Source organism: Acomys russatus, chromosome 12, assembly GCF_903995435.1.
Source record: "Acomys russatus chromosome 12, mAcoRus1.1, whole genome shotgun sequence".
NCBI classification, from domain to species: Eukaryota; Metazoa; Chordata; class Mammalia; order Rodentia; family Muridae; genus Acomys; species Acomys russatus.
Window position 1 is genome coordinate 34,836,867 of NC_067148.1, and position 22,026 is coordinate 34,858,892.

Here is a 22,026-nt window from a genome sequence, read left to right on the forward strand (position 1 = left end):
ACAATTTTTTCTTTCAGAAAAGTAACCAGAGCATGATGGGATTTCAAATTTCTATTTGGATAATACAATGAGACAGCAAAACTCAAAAGGAGATGACTTTGAGCATCAAAACTATTCCTGATTAAAATACAGATACCTTGCAAACCTCTCTTTAGACTTTACTTTTTATTTGCCAGGTCTAATGGGATGGGGGATGGCACGGAAAATATTGTAATGAGGAGGAAGAGGACAGGAAAAATTTAGCATAAATGACATGTGTTTCTAAAAAGTCTATATGGAAGCTTATTGTCTTTTAACCAAATTAAAAAATATAACTGGAGATTGAATGGAGACACCTCAAATGGGTAAATAATGCTGTTCCCAGATGCAGTAGGTTACTAAACAAAACTACACTGCCAGGTATGTTATCCTTCCAGGGAAACTGTTGGTTTGGAAGGTGCCAGAGGCACTCCCATACAATGAAGGCTCTTGTGAGTCATCTCTGCTGTCCACAAGAACACACCTTAGTTGTAAGCATTCTGCAAGCCAGGACTAAGATGGAAATTTTTTCCTTGGTGGCTAATTTTCAAAGTGTTGGTAGTGCAATGCAGACATGTGGGAGAGAAAAGGCCTCCTCAATAGCCTTACCCAGCTGTGAACCCTATGAACTACAAAACCAAACTGCCAAGCAAGATGAGCCTACATGCTCAGAAATGGTGTGACTGCTATGGGGAAAACCAATACCCTTCCGACTGAATCTGAAGCCTACTCCTTAGGAGACAGTCTATGCCTGGTACTAAAAGCTCAGTCAACAATAATGCCTGGGAAAGTCAGAGACCCAAGGAAGGAACCAACTGTTCTTCAACCAAACTGACATAGCATCTAGCTGTCTTCTAAATATTTACGTTGTACACATAGACAAATGCTACTCTCAGTCTCAATCACAGAAGGCTGTTTTTGCAGGGAATGATGGTGAATCCAGAGTCATGGCCGTCCTGGATACTGAGAAGAGGTATCTGAAGAGGCTAGAAGAATGTAAGTGGCAAGCAGCCAGGAGAGGGGCTATGGAGTGCATTCTCCTGGGTAAAGCACAGCCATTGGAGTCATGGACCCTGTAGCTATAGTTAATACATGGGGCCTGAACAAGACTGGCTCTTTTTACTGTCAGTCATGGGTAGAGGAATGATTTTGAGGGCCCTATCCTTTACTCATGAACTATGGACTACTGATTGATTCTGGGGGAAACAGAGTCATTGTTTTCACCTGTGCATCTCCCTCTGAACCCACCAAGCTCCGAAGGATAGTTCCAAATCTATGGCCACATAGACAGGTAGGTTAAACTCAGTGGGTCATAAAACAGACAGGAATGTGAGGAAAAGATGTGTAGGCAAGGGGGCAGGCGTTGTAGACAGGGGTGGAAAGGTGCTAAGAGAGGGTGGGAGATGTGTGATTGGTATGCATTACATACATATATGAAATTGTCAGAGTCTATTCCAATAATGATAATGATAATAATAATAATAATAATAATAATAATAATAATAACATGTTCAAGTATGTATCAATTTATTTAGACTATACCAAGGAGTGATTAAAAAGGATACCAGGATAAGTATTTCTAGAATATTCAACTCAAAACTATATCAAATAAAAGTAACATGATTTATAAATAGACTTCAAATCAACTTACCCTAGTTTTTCTTTATTAACTAGCTAATTACCAATAAGCATAAATACAACATTCTATTTATTTAATTTCAAAAATAGAGATTAAAGAACAGCAAAGCACCATATGTACTTGAAAAAGACAAAAGAGAAATATTACCCATTCATTTGAGGGACAGAGAGTGTGGTGGTGTGGTATGTGTGTGTGTGTGTGTGTGTGTGTGTGTGTGTGTGTGTGTGTGTGTGTGTGTGTTACTGACAACAGGAGAGTGACATCAGGATTAAGGCCAGAAAAAGTACACATTTACTGTATGCCTGCTATAGTAGGCATTTTAGCTTAAAGAGTTAAATATGGTGTTTAAAGTAGAAATTCTTGATTAATGTAAGCATGAACGAAAACCCAGTGTTTCTCTTTACGTTACTCATTAACAAAAAGCCCATGCTCAAACTAGCAACACCTGGCATTTTGCTCTTTATGAGTAACAGAACTCGTCATTGCTTTCAGGGCTTAGGTTATAATTTTATTTTTAATTCTAAATCCATGTCCTCAAAAAGAAATTAGAGAGAATAAAGAGATCCCCAAACCCACTTGTCTGAGGGTCCTCTAAGGCTGTTATTATTCCAGACTCACAGAAGCTGTCTCAGAGTGGCCCATAAAAGCCATCTAATGTGAAAACAGAACAAAAGAAATGACACCTTACCATTCTGCTTGTTAATTATAATTTGTGATTCACAAATGCACTTCAACTCTGCTCTCCTTAGGTAATGCATTCTGTGTGAGGACCAAACTGTGGAACTAAATGCGTTTTTCTGTGAACTCAGAAAGCAAGCCATTCTTTAAAATATAAGCCAGCCTTTGTTTAATTCTTTTAAGGAAAGAAAATGAGAGAGATTTTCTTTCACCAAAATTTAGCTAGTAGAGTGACAGAAGTAAAACACTCAATAACCAAAGAGATTCTACTATAAAAACAAACACTGCCAAAAACCGTGTTTATTATGAGCCAAAGTTGTGATGTATACAGTTCATACTCAATCCTGCTATTGGTCACACTTGACCAGCATATCCTGAGCCAACAAGCTAAAGACTCAAAAAGCCCTTATAAAAGCTTATTTCAGCTTGTTTGTGATCTATATAAGCACGGTACTGACCTTAATTCCAGCCAGCAGTCACAATATGGGTTGGATCAGATCAATAAAATTCTGAAAACAGAAGAAAAAAATAACACCATCAGATTAAGTCAGTTGGAAAAGTCAGCCTTTCTTTGTCTAAGGAGGAAGGCCAAGGCAAGCGTTAAACAACTTGTTTATTGTGCCTGAAAATATACTGGCTGACACAGATCACTTTACAACACACTCTGCTTATGTAGAAATAACATTTTAAATTCACAGTAATTTTTAGGTTTCATTTTTTTGAACCTGTAATAAATGTCAAAAATTAGGTGGTATTTTTTGCCTCCAGCACTTTATACATTCAAAGGATTTTTAAGTATAATGTCCAAAACACCCACATTAAACTTGTCACATGCCATCATTTACCATGAAGATTTACTTTTAAATAAAACCAACTCATCTGGACCCCGCCTTATATTCTCTACCTACTCCGCCAAATCCTCATGCTGAGATCCTAACACTCATGCTTACAAATGAGAAATTTAGAAATGGAGACTACTGTCCTTAGAGAAGAAATTCCAACACAGGGGCTCCTTTGTCCTTTCTGCCAGGTAAGAACAGCAAGATAGCAGCCATCTCTCTACACAGGCCAAACCCCATCAGTTACTGAATTGATGACCTTGCTCTTTTGAGCATCCTGAGCTTGGGAAATAAATTTCTACTATTTATAAGGCACCCCATCTAGGGTATGTTTGTTATAATGGTCTGGACTGTCTCACACAGATCTCTAATCTAATTTAATACCCACAAAGAGTCTGTAGATCTTTAGTCCAGGATCATCAATCAGTGCAAAGGTAGTCAAGGTCAAGGAAGGCAGTTTCATTGGCAATTTATCAGTCTTCTCATTGGTCCCCTGTGCATAAGTTTGGCCATTAAAATACACTGAGAAGTAAATATGCGGGAAAGCACACTGTCAGCGGAAAGGAACAAAGAAGGGGAACTAAGGGAAAAACAGTTTTTCAAAACGTCTGTGGTGAACATCAGCCTGTCACCTGGGCCAGCAAAGAAAGAACTGAAGAACGACAAAGGGTCAGACTCTCACGCTGTTTCAGAAAGGATTCATAACAGTGTTTCCAGTTTAAAACCCAGCTGCCTCCTACAGTCATCTGGGCTAACTGGTTAGAAGTCAGCGTATGCCGGCCAGTCAGGAATGTCTCATCGTTAGATGTTTAGACAGAGTCTATGCACTGACTTAACATCCTACAATGGTGACTTGGTGGAAAGAATAGCACAGAGAAACACAGCACAAACACGGGAAAGCACCAGCAGACTACAGCACTGGGCATGGACTGTTGGTGTGTATTTCAAGGCATGCTACAAAGAAAAGTGATTTCTTCAGATAAGAACGGAAGGAGGGATAATAAACCAGCTGCCATCCTTTTCTATTGTTTGAGAATTTTATGCATGCATATAATGCATTTTGAACAAATCTGGTCCCCATTGTCTTCCCTCCTATTTCTCCCCATCATCCCTGTTGAAATTGTTTTAAAGAGACATTATCAGGGGCTTTACAGAACGCTACTATTAGTGTATCTATCCCTGTGCCAAACATCTGATATAATTTTACTTTGATATGAAATTCTGTATCTGAATAAAACCACCAGTTCCCAAGAATACCATGTATTTTATTGCACCAAATGAACTCACAATGGAAGGAGAAAGTATTTTCAACAACAACCACAACAAAAATACAATGTTCATTAGGCGCCATCAATGACATCTCAGCTTTAAACATGGGTTTATCAAGACATATGCAGATTGATGGCAATACAGGAAAAACAATGTGGAATAAGATATAAAGATGACAGTATGTAATATGACTTCACTGTCCAAGAATAGGACAGCAACCAACACGGACACATCCCAGTAGTAAGTCATTGTGAGCTTTCCAGAACAAAATAAATAATTTTCTTTTGACCCATGTATATTATTATTTCAAAATGCTATTTAAGCTGCCTATCATGGTAATTAAACTGAATGGTGCCACATGTTGAAAGTCTAAAGCAGTAGTCCTCAACCTTCCTAACTCTGTGACCCTTTGATGCAGTTGCTTATGCTATGGTGACCTCCAACCATAAAATTACTTCAGTTGCTACTTTATAACTTTAATTTTTTGCTACTGCTCTGAATCGCAGTGTAAATATATTTGGAGACAGAGTTCTATCAAAGGGGTTGTGACCCACAAGTGGAGAACTGCTGACTTAAAGCATTCTCCACTAGCTGACAGCTTGTTCTGTATTGTTTCTTTTTTCAAATTTTATTTATTTATTCACTTTACATGCTGATTGCAGCCCCCTCCCATGCCAGGCCCACCCTCAGACACTCCCCGCCCCCATTCTCCCCTCTCCTTCTCCTCAGAGAAAGGGGAGGTCTCGCATGGGTACCAATGTGCCCAGGCACATTAAGTTACTACAGGATTAGGCACATTCTCTCCCACTGAGGCCAGACAGTGCAGCCCTGTTAGGGGAACAGGACCCAAAGGGAGGCATCAGAGTCAGAGAGGGACCCTACTCTAGTTATTGGGAGAGCCACATGAAGACCAAGCTACACATCTGCTACATATGTGCAGGGGGACTAGGACCAGTCTGTGCATACTTTTTATTTGTTTGTTTTGTTTTCTGAGACATGTGTTTTTTTTTTTTTTTTTTTTTTTTTTTTTATGTACCCCTGACTGTCCTGGAACTCATTTTGTAGACCAGGCAGGCCTTTGAACTCACAAAGATCCACTTGCCTCTGCCTCCTGAGTGCTGGAATCAAAGGCCCTGCTGCTTTTTAAGTTTTAACAGTACACAGTCAAAGAAATGATAGAGAAATTAAAATTTTGATAAAAGCAGAAAATTAAAGAGAGAAAATATATTCTACCTATAAAAGGAAACGATCCTAGTTGAGCAGGGGGGAAAGTATTCCTCATGCTGAAGGGCTGGCTCGAATTGTGGCTGGAAGTGTGTGTGGCTGCTGGAGGCAGCTACAATAGGACATGTGAACAACAGGTAATAGAGGAACAGGACACTGCATATATGTGCGCATCGATCATGGTGATTAGCAGTCATCATTCCCAAGAAAAGCAGAGGGGGTAGAGAAGGAGAGGGGAGGAGGGAGGGAGGGAGGGGGGGGGAAGGAGGGAGGGGCAAAGGAGGGGGAGGGGGAAGAGAGACAGACAGACAGACAGACAAACACCAGGATTCAAATATCTACTTGAAAACATAATAAAACCCTAAAGGGGCAACTTTCTCAATATCTTAAATGTACTTAATGTCAGAGCACTACACATTTAAAATGGTTAGAGTTATAATTTTTATGCTACCTATACTTTACCTCAGTCAAGCAGTGATCCTGTTTTCCTACATGCGTGGTGGACAGTACACAAACTTGCTCAGTAGCCATTTAGTAGTTACTGAAAGATGAATCCCAGAGTGATAGCCCCACTTATCACAGCTGTTAGGTGACTATGGCTTATTACTTCCTGGAGCCAGTGAAAGACTATGTGGAGTTGCTCATTTGTTTGTGTTTTTAAACTGCCTACATGACATGAGCCACTCTTCGCTGAGAGCTCCTTAGCATATAAAACATCCCAGTATCTTTAACACGTTTTAGGTTGATTAGAGTCTGAATCTTCACTCTCCGTTGCATACTTTCATACTAAAAAATATAATGACACTTTGGGGGACTTTTCTAGAGACAAGAGATGAGTCAAAGAAACCTGCCTGCACTCTGTGTGATTGGCACGATGTTCTAAATTGTCCTTGAGTGTATCTGCTCACGGACACCACCGCTCCGAGTTACAGGGTAGCTCAAAATGTCTTATTTCCTACTCAGCACAGCACAAGTTAAATGGAAATGTAAAGGATTAGTGCTATTTCAAGTGTATGAACCTTGTATTTGAAGCCACACACTTACCAAAGTGCTCAGCACAGAGAGGAGGGTCCACATGGTTCAAGGTTAACAAGCTCACATGGTCCATTTGGTATTCCTTTGATTCTTTGCCAAGTTTTAGAATACAGTTGAAAACTCTTTTGAGAGTTTTGAGGGATTAAAAATACTACTCTTGTCCCATTTGACTTCCACTCAAGGGATGCTCTCCCTGAAAACTGTTTTTGGGAAAGCTGCATATCCATGTGCAGAGTGTGAAAACAGACCTTTATCTTCTACCAGACACAATAGTCAACTCTAATAAATTAAGAATTTAACATTCAGGCCCCAAAACAAAAAGAATTATAGGATGAAACTCATAGAGAACAAACTCATTGCCATTGCCATTGACAAAGCCAGATGACTCCAAGACTTCAAACAAAAAACCCCCAAAACAAGCAAGTAAAAAGTGCCCAACAACAGAACCACCAAAATAAAAAGGAAGTCTCAAGGTGGAACGGCATTGCAAGCCATGTGTCTGATTAAGTGGTTAACATCCAAAATGTATGAGAAATTCACTCAGCTCAACAGTAACTAACAAGAACAACTATATTAAACATGAGCAAAGGCCCTAAATAGAAAATTATCTAAAGAAAGCATAAAAATGACCAATAAATACAGAATACAGCACTCAGCACAGCTAACCCAGGAAACATAAATAAAAATCAAACTGAGGCATCATCTCATACCTGTTATTATGACTTTGATTAAGATGATTAAAGAACTGATAAGAAAAGATACTACACTTGAATTAGCCATATCTATCTATCTATCTATCTATATATATATATATATATATATATGTAGATATATATATATATATATATATATATATATATATATATATATATATATATATATATGGATCTTCAGTGGTCCCAATAAAATAAAAAAGAGAAAATGGTAGTAAGTAGCCCAGTTAAAAGTTAAAAATTGTTAGTCGTCGAACTAAACAACTGTTCTAAATAAACAATAAATACTTTGATGAGAAAAAAAGATGATTAAAGAGAGCAAATATTGCCAACCATATGGACAAAAGGAACATGCTATGGTTGGTCTCTACTCTCCCCCATGGGCTCCAGTATTTGAACACTGCCCCCAGTTGGTGGTGCTAATTTGGGAAGTGGCAGAACCTTCCTGACTGTGAACTAGTTCACTGAAGTGGAACTTGAAGGAGATAACTCCTTGGCTCTGGCCTGAGCTTTCTGCTTCCTGGCTCGCCAAGATATGATTAAGCAGTGGGGACACACTCCTGTCTTTACAGATAGAACTATCGAAGACACCATGCTTTCCCTCAAACATGAGCCCAAATATATCCTTTATCGCTCAAGTTACTTTAGTCAGATTTTGCATTATAGAGATCATAAAGGTAATTAACATGGAACATTCATACATTTTTAGTAGAAATGTAAACTGGTATGCGCTTTCTCGGAAACAATATAGGACACCTCAAAATTAAAATAAAAATATCATATGACCCAGAAATCCCAAAGCACATAAAATCATTACCTTCAATAGATATCTGTACTTTTTATTAATAATATCATTATTCATAATATGTACAGTATATATAGATGTAGGGGAACAACTAATGAAGTCACCAGAATATGACTACACATCAGAACTTATGCATACACACACACACACACACACACACACACATACACACACAGTGGAAAATGATCCAGCCCCCAAAATGAATCTATTTATGGGACTAAAATAAACACACATATACAAAGTATTACATAACTTCATAGATGGTGAAATTAATAAGAAAAAAAAAAGATAAGAAAGAGAAACAGACAAATGCATAGAACCAAAGGAAAGGTGGTGCAGAGAGTAGGAAGGAGATGGCAGTAAAAGACTACAAAAATCACAGTTATATAAGATGGACGAAGAGCACCAGAGGACTGGTGTCCATCATGCTGACTACAGTGAAAGAGCACAGAGGCTCGGCAAGCTGTGTGATAACTACAGTTGGGGAACTGCAGAGGTCTAACGTACAGCACAGTGGCTACAGTTAGTAATCCCTAAGGTATATGGGAAACTTGCTAAGGGTAGATTTCAAGTGCCTTCATAAAAAACAAACAAGCAGATAAAAAAAAAATAACAAGGTAACTGTAAGGAGGTAGGCATGCTAACTTGTCTCAATGTGATGGTCATTATTGTATACACCTTAATATATACAAGTTTTGTTTAAAAGTATTTGACAGGAACATCCTCATAAGGGAGAAGAATGGATGGACTATGTGCTAGCGAACCACACCTACCCTGTGGTCTTTATTGGTTCGTTTCTGTTTAAGAGAAACACTTCCATTTGCAGCTGCTTCCTCACCAGCAACCTGAACTTTGGGGGGAAATGCAACCCAGTTATTGAGCAAATAGATACAAGATTTATGCTGCCCTACGGCTCAGTCTTCACAGGGAACAGCTGCCACTTCAAACAGCCAGGTCAGGACTTTTGTGTAGTATTTTGCTAAACAAAAGCCCTGAACATAATTCAAAGAGAAGTCCTTTCAATGTGATTTGGCATCTGCCTTCAGGCACCATAATGTATCTGCATATTAAAATCACCATTTTCCTGTCTGCTCTTCTTCCTCTCCCAGAGGGTGAGAAAAATGTCAGAAATTAATCTTAAAGAGTTAGTCAGCTATCTTTCTTAGCCAATGAGAAATACTTTTGTGTCCACATTAAATCATATGGTGATGGCCAGATATATAGAACCCACATATCAAACAGATGTGTGCCTGTTTATATCTCACAAGGAAAAAAATCTGGAAACACAGGGACAGCTACCAACTAAGTAACAAGACAACTGTCAACTCAAAGTCACAGTTAGTACTTTTTCTGTGTTTTCCCTGTTTCTCTCTTGGAAAATTTGCACTAGAAATAAACTTTGGGAGTACTGAAAGCATTATTCAGCATTAAAATCAATTTTACTTTAAGCTTGGAGTGCTTTTATTTATTTGTAACGTATGTCTTTATTGCTATGATTTATTTTTATTATGCCTAGTTTTATGTTTGTGGTAGGTATGTGTGCGTGTGTGCAGATGCCCGCAGAGGTCAGATGTGTCAGAGTGCCCTTGAACTGCAGCTACAGGTAGTTGTAAGTCACCTGATGTGGGTTGTGGAAGATGAACTTGTGTCCTCCACCACGTCAGTACATGTTCCTTACCTCTGAGCAAATCTGTCCAACCTCGTAGCCTTCTTTGGGGAACCTAACAAAGTAGTTTTACAAAACAAACCTTGTTTGGCATTTTGAGGATCCAATATTTGTTCTCATTAAAGGGTTTATTTAATAGAATCCATTGGTGTAGGAATGGTTGTAGAAAAAAAATATTCAATGACTGTGATGCATAGCAGAATATGCTTATTTTAAGGAAGAAATGCAAGCAATGCTGTAAGAGCTGAAAGAAGAGAGGTGGGATGAAATCCTGCTGTGTTGATAATGATTCACGGAGGAACTTAAAGCTTAGTCAGGAGGTTAACAGCTTGAAGCTAGACTGGGTTAAACAGCTGGACTGTGTCTCAGCAACTGAAGAAAATAATGATGGATCTGAGTGAGGGCAGAAAGGCGGTAAGGAGGGAGGAAAGGAGCAAGGGAGGGAAGAGGACAGGCCCAGGCAATATTTGGAAGCACATCACATCTACAGCTCTACCTGAGTAAGACATGTAAAAAGGAGGAATAATTGAGCGAAAGCTACATTGGATCTATATAAGAAGTGACGATTTTGGCCCTAGGTCTGAGGAAGCTACATATTAAATCTTTACTTTTGGCTAGATCTGGGTAGGGGTTTAAAGTTTACCGCCTGTGTTGTCCTTGGCTGGTGCCTTAGTTTGAGCGGGACCCCTGGGCCCAAATCTGCCTATCATAATGTTCTACTTGTAGGTTTCTAGGACCCTCTGGATCCTTCTACTTTGCTATTCTCCCATGCTTCTCTTATCTAGAGTCCCATTAGGATGTCCTCCCCTCTGTCCCAGTTTCCTGGTAAGTGAAGGCTTTCATGGGACATGCCCCTTGGGCTAGTATGCAGACATAAGTGAGTATATACCATTTGAGTCTTTCTGTTTCTGGGTTAACTCACTCATTATGATCAGAATATTCTCCACAGTTGAGTGGGGTATGACTTTCACACGAACTCTGGTGCCTCATATTGACCATGTCCCCTGGAGTGGGAGACCTAGTGGCACTCAGACGAAGGATAGCAGGTAGCCAAGAAGAGACTTGATACCCTATGAGCATATACAGGGGGAGGTAATCCCCCTCAGGAACAGTCATAGGGGAGGGGAATAAGGGGAAAATGGGAGGGAGAGAAGAATGGGAGGATACAAGGGATGGGATAACAATTGAGATGTACCAAGAATAAATTAATAAAAAATTAAAAAAAATCTTTACTTTTGTACACTAAAGTGAAACACTGAGGATTTTAAATTAAAATATGGCCTAATTAGGAAATGTAATCTGCAAAGACAATAGATGAGATCGGAGATGGCAGGGAGGAAGAAATAGTCCTTGGACATCCAAGTGAACAGAGACGAGGCATCCATTTTGGCACAGATGAAGCAGAAATAGATAGATATAAATACAAGCCAGCTATCAATACATATGTTTAATATGTAAATACCTTCAAGGCCTCCACAGATGTGTGTGAGTGTGCGTGCATGTGTGTGTGTGTGTGTGTGTGTGTGTGTGTGTACAGACAATATAAAAGGGGCTTAAAGAACAGAATTTTATTCATTGTAATTACAGATGCTGGTTAGGGGTTCAGCATGGCTGGGCTCTGGCAAAGGTTCTCTTCCTAAATGGTCAACAGCCATCTATTTGTCTTCTTAAATTTAGAAGAAGGAGCTACATGGAGTGAGTGTAGAGGATCAGACAACTTTTAAAAAAATTTTCGTCCTTTCCTTGTACAAGGCCAAGGATCCCACCTCCTAAGAGCTCATATACTAAATACAGTCCAACTGGGGGTTAGGACTTCGGGACAGATGAACTGTGGAGGACCCCAGTCGGTCTCTCACAACATGCATAACCTACAGGATATAAAGGGATGGGAAGGTAAGTATGTGGCTAGGAAAAGAGGTCCGGAGAATTCCAGAGAATTCCAAGGGTCTGAGACCAACACTCAGTGGTGTGGTGGCAGATTTCGAATGGGAGGTTCAAGTGTAAGTGTGTTCTAGCCTAGTCTTTATTACAAACATGAAGGTTGAGTTTGTAGCGGAACCATAAAGGAGACTATCCACCAGACAGATGACTGACTTATTCATGAAAGGTACAGTGATGTGTGATATGAAAGAGAGTGAAATTTTACTTAATACTGAAACAAGATAGCGAGGGCTTAATGTAGGCCAGACTACTTTAACATGGAGAATTGCATGTTTATCAGCCAATCTAGCTGCCTATCTAGCTGGCCCCTGTATTTAATCATGCTTGCCCTTGACAGGTAAGTATAACATTTATAGAGCTCTGGCTGTTCCTGAGCCAGATAGGTGCTAATCAATGCCATACCCGGCCTTCCCAGACTCTGGGGTGCTCTAGGTGAGTGACCCAGCCCGTCTATGTTTGTGTCCCAGGCACTTAGTGAGGGGCATGCCACAAAGACAGAGATCTATTAATGCAGAGTGAGTCACTTCCTAGAGAAAGGGGCTGAGTCATGGCCACTCCGACTACCTTCACCTCTAGACACTGTTTGTCACATAAAACAAAATCGTAGGAAGCTAGCCTCCAGGTTTTGCTCTTAATGGAATGTTCTGTACTCTGACATGTTTGCTGTAGCTGCCACAACAAAGTCTGGAAATGGAAGTTAAGTTTGAGAAGACCCACTGCATGCTTGGAAATTGGAACCAATTCATCCATCAACTGTCAAAACACAGAAAAATTATTATTTTTAAACGTGAATGCTTAAATCATAGTAGTTTTAAGTGAGCGCTAATTCTAATACAAGAAAAATAATAGGAAAGCAGGAAAATGTGCTTCATATAACTGGAGTATTGCATGGAGCAAGTCAAATACAAGATTGAATCAATCCTCACAAAAACAGATGCACTATATACTGTTATTATCTCCAGAAGAAAACCACAAGAATTTAAAAATTAAATATAAGGTCAGTCTCTGTCTCTGTCTCTTTCTCTCTCTGGGTGTATGTGTATGTGTGTGTGCATGTATGTGTGTGTGTGCGTGTATGTGCATGTGCTTATTTCGATAGATGTGGATGTCAGTATGAGTGTGTATATATGTATGTGTGTACCTGCAGGGGGAGATGTCAACCTCTGGTGGTGTTTTTCAACACAGTCCACTTTTTTTTTTTTTTTTTTTTTTTTTTTGTCATAGGCCTGGAGTGTGTTGAATAGCCAGCCAGCACACGGCACTAGTCCTGCAAGCACGTTTGCCACCACACCCAGACATTGTAAGTCAGTTCTGGGGATTGAACTCAAGTTCTCTTGCGTGCATGGAAAATACTTGGTTGATTTTCTACTTCCAAGACACCAATGTCTCTTCTATTAAACAAAAGAAATAATAAACATCAGAAATAATATTAAATTCATGTATAACCTTAAGGAGATGGTGAGTTTGTGCATATATACGTGATTACATGTAAAGTAGAATATGTATACATATATATACACATATATTCACATATATCTATGTTATATATTTATACTTAGGACATGGGTAAGTTTTCCTAACTGTATGCTCCCTTAAGAATTTTACCAGGTTCAAAGTCCAACAGAAGCAGTAAGGGTAAACAAGCTTGGGAGAGCTAATTAAGGAAGGATCTTAACATTTTGAAATGTTAAGATCCTAATCTCCCCTAGCACTTGCTCTAAGAATTTTCATGATTCAAAACTTTAGGAGATGACAGTCTTTGTTTTATTTTAATTTTATTATTTTTTATTGTTTTTCTCTTTTTTATATATACATTCATATTATTACACATTTTTTAAGCATAAGGGCTCGTGTAGCTTAGGCTCACCTGGACTGTGCTGTGGAGCTGAGGATGGCCTTGACCTGCTGGTCCTCCAGTCCTCAGAGCACTGCCATTACAAGCTTGCCCCACAGCATCTGGCTTATGTGCTGCTGAGGACTGAAGGAAGGCTTTATGCATGCCAGGCAAGCACTCACCCAACTGAGCTGCATCTCCAGCCAGCTGATTTTGCCTGAAGAAACATTTTGTTGTCATTTAAGAGTCCATGTCAATATGCCCAGATAGGCTCATGATGCTTTTCTTCACTTTTTAATTTGAATTTTAACAATATTAAATTATATGAATGACTGCCATGAATATAAAAGAGAGAAAATCAGGATATATTGGATGGTTTGGAGGGAGAAAATAGAAAGGAAAAGTGGTAAACAACATTATAATTTAAAAACCTAATAATCTTAAAAAAAAAAAAAAAAGAAGAAGAAAATAAGTTGAAGTTGAAAGGGTTTGGGAGAGGTTAGGGAGGAGTGAGTGGGTCAATATAATGAAAATACTTTGTATACTTTGTAGAGGTACATGTATAAAACTTCAAAAATAAGTACTAAAATATTAGTTTTTAATTTAATTAATTTATTCAGATTACAAATCAATTGTCATCCCATCATTTGTATGCTCTCGTTCATCCGTCCCTCCCGCTTTCACCCTATTCCCCTCTCCTAGGTCTAAGACTGAGGAAAAAATATTATTAAAAAAAAAAAAAAAAAAACAAAGAACTGTGCATGTCATCAGTGTATACATGTGACGCTGTATCCCATAGAAAAGGAAACACAGTTGAGTAATGAATCTATAAAAGCCAGCAACTTGATTTTTAACCACATGAAAACCTACTCAAACAACTAGCCTTTAAAGATGGAGGGTTTTGAAACAGTATTATAGGAAAGTGAATAAAGTGAATACATCAGTATTTGCAGGAAATGTCTAGTGGAGCTTGTTTTATCAACTCCGGAGATTACCAGTGCCCTGTGTGAAAACGTAGGACCTACACGATGCAGACAAGGGGAAGCAGTGAGTCTCTGTATTGGACATCAGGATGCTTTTTAAGGTTAAAGCCACAGCCTAGATTTCCTCCAGCTCAGAAGTTACACAGTCTCCCAGGCCTGCTAAAACAACAACTCACCATGTGACTCAAGTTTGACTTTCAAAGGTATACACAGATATATCCAGTCTCAGGAGTGAAGGAAATCTTCGCCCCGAATCTTTAATTTCCTGAAAGTCCTAGTAAGGTTCTAGCAAGGCAAACCCAAACATTCCACACATTGCTCAACTCAGGTGTTCCTTAGAAGCATTTGTTTGGGTTAGTGTAGGTATGTTTAAGCCCTACCAATGTTTCTGTTAAAATTCAATTCCCCAAGCAGTTAAAATTAAAAATTACAAATTCTCCTGAAGGGCTTAAAAAGATTGTTTTCAGTACTACTCTTATGTAAAGAATTTTCATTCACTTTAGTATTCTCATCACCATCACATCTCATTACATGTATAAAGGTCCAGAAAAGAGATAGGAATTCCAGCACCACGAAATGTGTGCATTACCACGGGAAATTCTATACTTGGATCAAACATAGCTGCAGCAAGAGTTAAAAGTTAGATTTCCTCCAAAAATGCTATAAGAAAAAACATATTACATTATAATCTTACTTTAAAATACGTTACACAGAGAAGGGGGAATAAGAGGGATACACAAACACACACGGGTGTGCACGCACACACACACCATAGTTTAAATGCAGTTATGCCACACAGGGTGATAACACTCCTCTAAAGAGCCACAAACAAAGCCCCAATGTCAGGCATGGGGGGGGGGCTCCTTCTTGTTGTTGGTCAGGGGAGTGTAAGAGGCACCTAAACCAATATAATCACTTGCCACTGCCCTTTTTACCTCCCAAAAATTGAAGGGAAGACCCAATTGCTGAAGACACCACATGCCAGACACAAGCCTGGGAGAAACTGAATTGAAACTGACCTGGACGTCTCCTCCCCGAGGGCTAGATTCATCGAAAGAGAGAAGACCGATCAATAGTCATACACGGCTATAAAGCCTATCAAACACAATAATGACTGGGTCTGCAAAATATCCTAAAAGGTTTAACAGTGACACTTTTGTTACGGAGAAACCAACAGCTGTTTAATCGGAGTTAAGGCCCGGTCAATAGGAGTGAATCCATCCTGGTACTGTAAGTCTAGCCAACTGACCACCCTTGTAGAGGTCACAGACCCTAAAGAACTTCCTACTCCCATTCTCCCAAAACGATAATATTTCTAAACACAGAAAGATGGTACAGCCTAGAGAGCCAGGATGTTTGCTGTGGGTGGTCTCTAGACATGTCTCGGAGGCTACAACCATGCTATCTTAAAAACCATCATGGTCTAAGCAGAGCCTACAGAGTGACAGCGTCAGTCAACGTGTCAGGTGGATGGGAGGATTTCACAAGGCCCTACCTCTAGATGAAGACCTAGAGGCATCAATGGCTACTGGGAGTGGGAAAATTCATCTTTCCAAGGTATGAGCTCCGTGACAGGCCATCCAATCCCAAGTGGTTGGCCCTCAACAAATGTACTTATGAGGAGCACTAAATAGACTAGGCATGTTTTGTTTATATACACATATGTGTATATATAAATAAATAACTAAAGAGAGGTCATGAATTTGAGAGAGAGAGAGAGAGAGAGAGAGAGAGAGACATGGGAGGAGTTGGAGGAGAGGAGGAGAAATGATATAAACACAGTATTCATGTATGAAATTCTCAAAAATATGAAGATTTTATTATATAAGTTTTATTTCATTAGAATCCATTAAATTGTATTTCCTTAGACTCCATTAAACTTCTCCTATAAAAATCAGTGGCTAATCCTTTAATTTTGCCAACAAAGAGCACTGAACATAAAATGGGGTGATGTGTAATTAAACATAAATCATCAGTAGTTTATTTACAATTTTAAGATAATAAATCAAGTTACAAGTAATATGTTACTAATGACAATTAAATATGCAATTTATTCTCAGTTTTTCACTTTATAGAGATTTAAATGCCATGCAAGAAAGAAATAATTCAGATATCAAGGAAAAGAAATGATCCAAAGTTTGCTATTTCATTCAGTAAAATGTTCCCCCAAAATAGGGGCTTCATTCCCAAACTTTTGATTGCAAAAAAAAAGTTACAGAAGTAAATCCTATAATCTGTCCATACTGAATTGATTATCTCTTCTTGTTTGGGCCAAGCACAAAAGTTATTTACCATACACCACTGAGTAAGCTCCTGCTAGTAAGTAAATAAATTTTCAAGCAGTTCACAGAGAAGGAAATCGGTTTTGACAGCAGTCAGGCAATGCTGCAAATCCGGTCCACAGGTCTTGCAAGAGCACAGCGCAATGAGCGTAGACAGCAGGTCACCTCACTTTTGGGAGGACACAGCAATTGTTGGACCTAGTGTCCCCACAGACTAGTTCCAACACTGCAGCGGTGGGAGAAGGAAAACAAGTGTCATTTTTTTCTGTAACAAGCAGCCCAGGTACCTAATTCCTTTGTATGTTTGTGACAAATGCAGCCACCCTGCACAACCGCCATTGCGTTTCCATTTGCTAGAATGGAACAGGGGGCGGGGGGAGTGCAGCAAATTTCAGTTTCTTATTCGCTATTAGCTGAGAAAAGATGTTAAAATCTTTTGAGGATGCTTACTTAGTATGCAATCCAAATGAAGGATGCCAATTTATTTAAAACAAAATAATAATAATAATAATAATAATAATAATAATAATAATAATAATAATAAACCAGATTGGGGTCACACAGTGAACATTTGCTTACATGTGGTAATTTACTTCCAAGAAAATTCTCTGGGAAAGGTGTTTCAGTAGGATGGTGCATTGAAGGAACAAGCTCTGGGCCTGGGAAGACAGCTCAGTCATTAAAGAGCTTGGCTCACAAACAAAGAAGGAATTTAGTTAAAGCCCCCAAATACACACCCTGTATTTTATAGATACAGCGTGATACGCATTCTTAAACTAGTGCTAGGGAGTCAGAGACAGGCAGAGCCCTGGGACTTGTCAGCCAGCCAGCCTAGCCTGGGTGAGCTTAAGAATCTAGTGAGAGATCATGTCTTAAATCAAAGGTTGAGGATGCTTACGGAATGGCATTTAGAGTTGTCCTATGGCCTCCACATGCATGTGTAAATATGTACTGATATTCATGTATACACATGTACACACATATCTTCCTGCATGTGCATGTGCGCTTGTGTGGATGCACGCGTGTGCACATACACACACACACACACACACCTTCCTGGCACTGAGTGACAAAACTAGTGACTGCAAAACGAGTGACCAAGCCAGTCGTTGTGGCACACGCCTGTAATCTCAGCACTCAGGGAGGCAGAGCAGACAGATCTCTGTGAGTTTGAGGCCAGCCTGGTCTACAAAGCAAGTCCAGGACAGCCAAGGCGACACAGAGAAACCCTGTCCTGAAAAAAATCAAACCAAAACAAACCCCAAAACTAGTGATCAAAGGGTATCTTAATCATTCACTGCTTAAGCAAGGAAGCCTGTATTGGTCCATTGTACTAAGGCTGGGGCAGGTATGGAGGGGTGTCCTGGTTTTTACAATAGCCAATATGAGTGGCGACCAAAAAACCATTTTACCCAGTGTGTTTTTCTATTCTACTTTTCACTCCTTAGGAAATTCAGAGGAAGTAAACACCATTACCTTTATTGTATAGCAGCATGAACTCAAGTTTCAGACGATCATAGGTTTGTTGAGCAGTGGCCTTACTTGTCAGGAATACAAGGCGGACTGACTCCTATTCTCTCAAGGGATTATGGCTCGAGTAAAGCAAACAGAATGAGCAGAAACCAGAGCACAATCAATCTTCTGGAATAATCAATCTTCTGAGGCCACTAAGAAAATCTCTCCCAGCTGTCGCCCACCTTCCAGCCTCCGTTTTCCATTTGATCTACCTCACCGTGAAAGGATGGTATTTTCTTCAGACAAAACATGCTCCCACCGTTTAGACAAATTTGAAAGATTGCCACCACTCCAGCATTGCTGTGAGCCAAACTGAACAGTCAATTATGTCACTGTGGCCTCTGATTGTAAAATTTTTCTTGTATATCACGTAAATGGTAACATGCATATTTTACCAGAAGAACACAGCAGGTAATTATTAAGGGCATCACTTTTTCGTCAAAAGGCAAATACATCACTGAGTGTGGGTACCAATGGCTGTGATAAAAAAGTTTTTTAAAAGACACATTTTTCAATTCCATAGTTGTCTTCTTTTGGACTAATATCATTTTCTGAATATAATGTTTATGCATTATATACAGCTATGAAACTATAAGCGAAAGTAATTTGGTATGACATTCCCTCCCTGTGAAGTTAGTAATCAAACCTTATATTAAGTTAAATAACTCAAAAACAGACCTTAAGATTGGGTTTAGTTATTAAAATTTTATCAATAATTTACTCTTAACGGAGCCATAAGTACACTTTCATGCTTTTTACTAATTCATTGCCTCATTACCAAGTTTTTATTTCAAATATCTATAATAAGTCCAGTGAAGTCCAAACCTACCTATTTGATAATGTGCTAAGGTTTGGCAAAACATAGACAACTCAGTAAGTTAGACCACAGACATGGGGTGTATCAGTATTCAAATGTTTTTGCTACATTTTATGTTTATTTATATTGTATCTGTGTATTTTATATATACACACATACATATAGAACACAGACGCACACTCACACATGTACATGCCTAGTGCACATGGAGGACATAAGAAGGTGTTGGATCTCCTGAAGCAGAAATTACAAACAGCTGCAAACTCTCATGAAAGTGAAGAGAACCAAACAGAAGTCCTGTATAAGACGAACAAGAATCTTAACCATGGAGCCATCATCGTAGCCCTATGCTATAAATATTCTTAATGGCACACAAGTCAACAAAAACTCAAGGTAACTGTTATAAATGAAAATATTCCGGGTCATGTATTTTGGTTTTAAGATTGTTCGAATATATGTGGGTCTTGGCTTTTTCGGTCTTTAGACTAGTGATAACAATGCCTGTTTCCCAGAGTTATTCGAAGACTGAGATCATGTATGTTAAAAGCACAGCAGACAGCTTAACACATAGAGGGGGCTCACTTCTTCATTCTGCCACCTGCTTGCAAAAACTTGCCAGCTTGGGGGTTAGAGAACTGGCTCAGCAGTTAAGAGACTTGATACCCTATGAGCATATACAGGGGGAGGAAGTCCCCCTCAGTCATAGTCATAGGGGAGGGGAGTAAGGGGAAAATGGGAGGAAGGGAGGAATGGGAGGATACAAGGAAGGGAATAACCACTGAGATGTAATATGAATAAATTAATAAAATTTTTAAAAAAGAGCACATGCTGCTCTTTCAGAGAACCTGAGTTCAATTCCTAACATCCACGTTGGATGCCTCCCAATCACCTATAACTCCAAGCCCAGGGGATTTGACATCTCTTGGTCTCCACAAGCACCTACGTCCATTTACACATACCTGCACACAGGCACACACACATACACATATTTTTTTAAAAAATAAAAATAAGTTTTAAAAATGACCAACTTGGGCCCAGGGGTCCTGCTCAAACTAAGGCACCAGCCAAGGACAATACAGGCGGTAAACTTTAAACCCCTACCCAGATCTAGCCAATGGTCAGAACATTCTCCACAGTTGAGTGGAGAGTGGGATATGACTTTCTCACGTACTCTGGTGCCTCACATTTGACCATGTCCCCTGGAGGGGGAGACCTGGTGGCACTCAGAGGAAGGACAGCAGGTTGCCAAGAAGAGACTTGATACCCTATGAGCATATACAGGGGGAGGTAATCCCCCTCAGTAACAGTCATAGGGGAGGGGAATAAGGGGAAAATGGGAGGGAGGGAAGAATGGGAGGACACAGGGGATGGAATAACCATTGAGATGTAACAAGAATAAATTAATAATTAAAAAAATGACCAACTTCTTGAGGTTGACAAAATATTACCAAACATATTGTCAAGTGGAAAAAATTTTTCATAGCTTTTTGTTTTGTTTTTGTTTGTGGTTGGTTTTGGTTTTTTGAGACAGTGTCTCTCTTTCTTCCTGCTGCCTGCTGTCCATATGCAGAGCTCTCAGCTAGCTCTCCAGCATCGTGTTTGACTGTGCCACCATGCTTCCCGACATGACAGTAATGGATTAAACCTCTGAACTGTAAGCAAGACTCAGTTAAACGTTTTCCTTTCTAAGAGCTGTCCTGGCCATGGTGGCTCTTCACAGCAATAAAACCATAACTGAGACAATTTCCCTGACCACTGTTATGCTTTCTCTACCAAAATCAACTACTCTCTCCTCTGGAACTACGCGTTGAAATAAACCCTTTTCTTCTCTAGTTTGTTTTTTGGTCATGGCGTTTTGTCACAGTAACAGAAAAGTAAATGCGTACCTTGTGGTGCAGTCAATGCTACAAGATAAAGCAGAGCAGAAAGGGATGAAGAGAGACTGGAATGAGAGAGGGAGGGGGAGGCATAGAGACATGGAGTTAAGATGAAAGAAAGGAAGGGAGCTGAAGACAAAGAAAAGAACTGAGAGCAATAGCAAGAACAAGGCCAGCTAATGATCACATAGCTAACCCGAGCCCCGTAATCCCTAACCAACAGCTTCAAAACATTTCAGACATCTTAAGTTTTATTTTTAGTCATCTGTCTCAAACATTTTCTACTTACAGGTGAAATTTCCTGGTAATGTAACTATTGACATGAAGTCTAATTATTAGCTTCAAGAAACACATTTTCATTATTTACAAGGCAGGGCCAGGCTTGGCCAGCGGAACTCTCGGGCTATAATACAACATGTAATAAAGAAAAAAAGAAAAGCTTTAAATGCCTCAAATGCAAGTTACCTATAAAACAGAAGTATGTGACCCTCCAAAACATATAAAGCAATACTAGCTTGTTGTCATATTTAAATTTTCCCAAGGGACCCAAAATTTCTACAATAAAATGAACTGCCTAAGAACAAGAAAGATATGATAGTTTTATAATTCATCATGTAAATTAGGGTCTAGTATAGTCCTTCAGATAGAATAAAAGATTCAACTTTATAAAGCTTGTGGACTTGAGCAATACCTGTGTCTCACGGCTTTACATCCTAATGGTGACATATCATTCACCTATGGGAGAAGCCCATCTACCTCAGAATATTACCCAGAGTTCCCTCTGCTGCATAATGATTACCACTGAGTGTAAATCGTGTTCGCTACTGTTAGGCACTATCCCTTAGCCACTAAAATATTTTGGTTATTTTACAATATCCGTTTTAAAAGTTA

General features: G+C 39.3%; 1 long non-coding RNA gene across 1 annotated transcript in view; it reads right to left on the reverse strand.

Moving 5' to 3' along the window:
• Window positions 1–22,026, reverse strand: part of LOC127196465 (uncharacterized) — a 182,972-nt gene that overhangs the window by 106,844 nt on the left and 54,102 nt on the right. Inside the window, exon 2 of the long non-coding RNA XR_007831484.1 lies at window positions 2,794–2,844. This is a non-coding gene — a long non-coding RNA (uncharacterized LOC127196465). The remainder of the gene's footprint in view (window positions 1–2,793; window positions 2,845–22,026) is intronic.